Here is a 6,000-nt window from a genome sequence, read left to right on the forward strand (position 1 = left end):
GTTTTTTAGGATAGTAGCAAAAACATAAAACATATGGAAGCAATAACTGGGCTTGAAGAGGGAACATTGCCTAAATATTGCAGACTTTGAAGGGATATTTTTCAAAAACTATAGAATACACATTGTTAAGATATAAGAAGCTAATTGTCTTATCAGCAAATTCACTCTTAAGTAGGCTGATCAGCATTTTTATGGATGTTCATATATATTTAACTCTAAATTCCATAAGATGAGAGCATAAAAGGAAATAAGAATAGACCTTTTGTCCTGGAACATAGAAAAAGGAGAGTGCTATTTACTATACTAAGTCATTTGTACCTCACCAAAATGTTACCTCACTGATTTTAACTTGAGTCAGAAGAGAGGAAGCATTGTCTAGATTTTATTTATAAAACTCCACAGGGGATCTTATCCCAAAATAGCAAATTAAACAGGGAAAGAATTTGCTTATACCAGAAAATGTGCATGCTATGGCCTGAAGCTTGAGAGTAGTGGCTTCTAAACCTCAAATGGGGTCAGAGCACTTCTGAGCAGCGTTACGAGCCCCAAAGACATTTACTAGCTGTGGACAGTTTTGGACTGACAGGGTCACAAGCTTTGGAGTGTACTTAGGTGCCAAAATATTGGGAATTTCTTTTGCAGAGGACAGAGAGTTCACTGATACCATTGGCTGATGAACAAGAAATGAAGACAAAGAGGTTGTATAAAGTTTTCTGCCAGTATCTTGTGGTGAACATCTTCATATATTTTTCCCTTGAGAACTCCAATTAGATAGACACTCCCTGGAAACAGAACTTACTTCTAGTACTTACTCCCTCAAACAACTAGGGAGGAGTATAAGAATATTGCTTGGGCATACAGGGATGAAATCAGGAAGTCCAAACCACAATTAGAGTTGCAGCTAGCAAGGGATGTGAAGGGTAACAAGAAGGGTTTCTATAAGTGTGTCAGCAACAAAAGGAAGATCAGGGAAAGTGTGGATCCCTTACTGAATGGGGGAGGCAACCTAGTGACATATGATGTGTGTCACAGGGAGAATCAGCTGGTAGAGCCCCAGACTACACACAGGGGACCCCTAGGGTGAGGACCATGTACAAAAGAAAAAAAAAATAACAACACAAGAAAAACACTTACCTGCAGCAGTATCCGCGGTGCAGCTGGAATGAAGGAGGGAACCCGCATGGGTCATAAGCCGCGTTTTTATCTAGCTGAAGCTGGCTGGTGACGTCATCGGCAATCACCAGCTGGCAGAGATTAAAAGGACCACCGGCGAAGACAGAGGAGGAGAGAGGGAGAGAGAGTCAGGGAAGACTCTCAGCGCCGATGAGGGCAGAAGTAATTAGGAAGAGAGAGAGCCAGCAGAGGCTCTCTGTACCAGCAACAACTGGGGTGTCAGGGAAGCAGGGGAGCCAGAGGAGGCTCTCTGCACTGGCAAAGGCTGGTGTGTCCAGGGAGCAGAAGAGCCAGAGGAGGCTCTCTACACTGGCAAAGCCTGATGTGAGCACCAAAAGAGGAAGCCTAGAAGGGCAGCAGTAGACTTGGCAGCGGCTCACAGCACAAGCAGTGGCTGACCAGTTCAGAAAGGACCGCAGGGTGATGGAAGCAGAACACCTCAGGCAGTGTCGGAGGAAAGTGACTCCATAAGCTGCATTCGATGGTGTGAGGGGAGTAACAACCTGGGGAGAGGAGCCATGGCCACCCCTGGCCAGACGATGGGTCATCTCCCAGTGAGGTCCCAGGTACCAGGAGCGACATATTGACTAGCAGGGATGAGGATGTAGAGATATTTAGAGAGAGTGACGAGGAGGTGCCTCTGTATCCTAGCAGTAGGGCTGGGGAAAGAAACTAGACGGACCCTCCCCAACTTGTAATTTTGTTTAATTTTTTTTCTTTGCCCCCTTTTGGAGGGGTTGTGTGGCGTGATTTTTGTGTGGTTGTGTGGGGGGGGTAGTCCCCTAGCCAGAAAGGCAGTCCCGGTTAAAGGGAGAGAGCGCAGAATAGAGGCGCTGGCAGTGTGGCTCCTTTCCATCCCTCCTCCTCTTTTTTTTTTTTTTGTTCCTTTTTGATCTTTTCAGGTATCGGCTTGAGGCAGCTTAAGGCAGGAGCAGGCCCAGCTTAGGCCATATAGTGAATCAGTTGAGCCACCACAAGAGAAAGTGCTGGGGTCGCAAGGCTCAGGAAAACATTGAGGTCCAGAGCACAACAGCATTGGAGGAGTGGCCGACAAGATTCAGTGACTCATCGAAGGTGGGCATGAGGCTGGGGTGTAGGGGAGGTGGAGCACCACAGATGGCCACCTAGTGGACTACCTGCCATTGAGGAACCCCTCACAGTTTGCCCCCCACGCCGAAATTACAGTCAAAGTCGTGGTAGGAGAGTCTGGGGGCGGCCACCTAGGTGATAAGCATCTACCTCACGGATTACAAGAAACCTCAGGGCGTCCATTGCTGACCGTCAGGGCCAAGGCCGCACGCGAATGACTGTTCGAGGCCAGGTGGTCACAATGTGGAAAAGGCTGAAGTACTCTTTGTCTTTTTACCTCAGTCTTCACAGGCAAGGTCAGCTCTCAGACTACTTTATCTGACAGCACGGTTTGAGGATGAGGTGACCAGCCAACAGTGGCAAAAGAACAGGTTAGGGACTGTTTAGAAAAGCTGGATGCGTACAAGTCCATGGGGCCGGACACAATGCATGCAGGGGTACTGAGGGAGTTGGCCAATGTGATTGCAGAACCACTGGCCATTGTCTTTGAAAACTCATGGTGACTGGAGAGGTCCTGGATGATTGGAAAAGGGCAAACATAGTTCCCATCTTTAAGAATGGAAATCTGTAGCACTGCAGACTGGTCAGCCTCACCTCAGTCCCCAGAAAAATCATGGAGCCAGGTCCTCAAGGAATCCATTTCTAAGCACTTGGAATGAGGAGAAGATGATTAGGAACAGTCAGCATGGATTCACCAAGGGCAAGTTATGCCTGACCTACTTGATTACCTTCTATGGACTTATATGGTTCTGTAGATGCAGGACGTGATATACCTTGACTTTAGCAAGGCTTTTGATATGGTCTCCAACAATGTTCTTGCTAGCAAGCTAAGGAAGTATGAATTGGATGAATAGACTGTAAGGTGGATAGAAAACTGGCTGGATTATTAGGCTTAGAGGGTAGTAATCAATGTCTCAATGTCTAGTTGGCAGACAGTATCAAGAGGAGTGCCCCAGGGGTTGGTCCTGGGGCTGGTTTTGTTCAATATCTTCTTTATCAATGACCTAGAAGATGGGATGGAGTTCACCCTCAGCAGATGACACCAAGCTGTGGGGAGTAGTAGATATGGTGGAGGGTAGGGCTAGGATTCAGAGAGACCTCAACAAATTGGAGGATTGGACCAAAGAAAATCTCATGAGGTTAATGCAATGGTCCGTGACGTTCACTTGAGCACTTCGCCCTTTCTGGCCGTTTGGACACAGCTACTTTCTTTTGAGTCGATAGTTTGCCTTCCAGTAAGATACCTCAAAAGGTCCTCAGGTATTCTCACCTGCCACGTCTTGTTGTTACCAGTTATTGTTGGGAGGGTGTTTTCGAATCCTGCCTCTCCTGGTTCTTTCCTTCGGCTCTCTTGCCTGGACTTCCATTTTGGGTCTCCGCCTCCCCTACACCACACCTTACATCAACCAAAAATGTTGGTCCTTGATTGAGGCTGTGACAAAGTTCACCAGACATGGTAGGGGCCATAGCCCTTATCTAGTCACAGTCCTGTTTGAACGGCGTACTGTCCTGGTTCAGGCCTCACGTCAGCCTGTTTTGCTTACCTATTTGCCCCAGGATGCCTTATTCCCAGGTGCTTTCCCTTTCCTCCCAACAGCTACTTACAGTTTCAGACTCTTTTCTTCTTTTTCTCTGCCAAGGCTTACCACTGTCCCAATCTACACCAGCTACATCCGGGATCCACGGTCTTGTCAAAGGTAAGAATTCAGGCTCCACTGAGCCAGATTTATCGGGGCCTTCCACTACTGGGGCAGTCGTTCGCTCCCACCCACTCTGGGCTTTCCAAGGCCTCACTTCTGGTCCTCACCAAATGTTGGCCAGTGGGGTTTTTATTCCCCCCCTCCAAGGGCCAGCTGGAAAATTGGCATCAGTAAGCAGCCATAAAGCATGCCCACGCCAGTGTGGCCAAATGTGCCGGCTCTCCCGCAGCCTGCTGTGGCAGCATCTGCTCTCCTCCCTCCGGTCTTGGCGCAGTTTGCCTTCCTGCAGCAGCCTCTCTCCCGCCGTGCCTTTGATCTTTGGTGTTGTCCTGCCATCTCTGTGTCCCTCTCCACTCTTGGCTGAGAGGTAGGTCTTGGTCTGTGGCGGCGTCCCTGCCACAGTTCAATAAGGAGAAGTGCAAAGTCCGGCACTTAGGACAGAACAGTCCCATACACCAGTGCAGGCTGGGGACTGACTGGCTAAGCAACAGCTCTACAGAAAAGGGCCTGTGGGTTATAGTGGAAAATAAGCTGAATATGAACCAACAGTGTGCCCTTGTTGCCAGGAGGGCTAATGGCATTAGTTGGAGCTTTGCCAGCAGAGTGAGGGAAGTGATTATTCTCCTCTGTTTGCCACTGGTGAGGCCACATCTGGAGTACTGTGTCCAGCTTTAGGCCCCCCACTAAAGAAAGGATGTGGACAAATTGGAGAGCATCCAGTGGAGAGCAACACAAATGGTTAGGAAGCTAGGGCACATGACTTCTGAAGAGAGGCTGAGGGAACTGGTCTAATTTATTCTGGAGAAGAGAAGACTGAGGAGGGATTTAATAGCAGCCTTCAGCTACCTGAAGGTGGTTCCAAAGAGGATGGAGCTGGACTGTTCTCACTTGTGGCAGATGACAGAACAAGGAGCAATGGTCTCAAGTTGCAGTAAGGGAAGTTTAGGTTGGATATTAGGAAAAAAACTTTCTCACTATGAGGGTAGTAAAGCACTGGAACATGTTACCCGGAGAGACTGGGACTCTCCATCTTTGGAGGTTGTTAACACCTGAGAAGACAAAACCTTGGCTGGGATGATCTAGTTGAGTATGGTCCTGCTTTGAGCCAGGGGTTGGACTAGACGGCCTCCTGAGGTCCCCTCTCACCCTAATTTTCTATGATTCTATGAGATGATAGATGATTTCTATGAGAAAGACCAGCTATAAAAAAAAAGTTACATTTACATAAGGTTTTTATTCAGAGACCCCTCAGCTGATACTTTGCAAAGTTAAAGTTTGAATCAGTGGGGTAGCAATACTGAAAGGAGAAGGAAAGGAGAGAGGGGCTCCTTTCTAGTGCTGAAGATCCTGTTCAAGCGTTCTGTGGGCCTGTGATTACTTTTTTGAAGACTTTGCTTAGACGTGACTTTGTGACCATGCAAATTACAGCTTCACGGTGAGAGACAGTGCTGAGTTGGCTTTTCGCTGAAGACATGGAGGGCAGCAGCAGAGCCGAGTGACTGTAGGTGAGGGTGTTCTTACCCAGGACTTAAACACCTTTTTGTGGAGCCTCTGCACCAGATCCGCTAGCTCTTTTACTAAGATTTATAGACAGGTCTACCTAAGTCTACCCAAGTCTACCCAGACTCTGGGGCTCTCATAGCAGCCAGTAGTGTGGAAAAGCAGGAAAGGGAAGAAAGATATATTTAAGAGGATATTTACTTCTTCACTGCTCCCAATTGTAAGTGGGGATTTGAGTTGAAGGACTGCTGGTAAAGATATTGTGGAGGTAGGTGTCTGACATGTTCATTTATTGGTCCTATGTTCTCCCAAGTTAATGCTGTGCTCCTTTGTCTCTTAGGAACATTTTTCCTTTTTTTTAAATATAGATTAAGTATTTATGACTGGGGAAGTATTGCTGTGAGGGGTGCCCAGAGAATGAATTTATTTTCCCCAGGTGTCTGACAGAAACTTCAAACAGGTGTTGTTTATTTTAGTCAGAGCCCCTCCGTACTTGAACCAGGCTGTTGTTGCTGCTAACAATGCCTGTCAGAAGGCA

General features: G+C 47.5%; 1 protein-coding gene across 1 annotated transcript in view; it reads right to left on the bottom strand.

Annotated features, from left to right (window-relative positions):
• BAIAP2L1 (BAR/IMD domain containing adaptor protein 2 like 1) overlaps positions 1 to 1,175 on the bottom strand; it is a 105,692-nt gene extending 104,517 nt beyond the window's left edge. Inside the window, exon 1 of the mRNA XM_019494674.2 lies at positions 1,135 to 1,175. The gene's annotated coding sequence lies outside the window, so the exon portion shown is untranslated. The remainder of the gene's footprint in view (positions 1 to 1,134) is intronic.
• Positions 1,176 to 6,000: the final 4,825 nt, after the last annotated feature.

This window comes from Alligator mississippiensis, chromosome 13 (genome assembly GCF_030867095.1).
Source record: "Alligator mississippiensis isolate rAllMis1 chromosome 13, rAllMis1, whole genome shotgun sequence".
NCBI classification, from domain to species: Eukaryota; Metazoa; Chordata; order Crocodylia; family Alligatoridae; genus Alligator; species Alligator mississippiensis.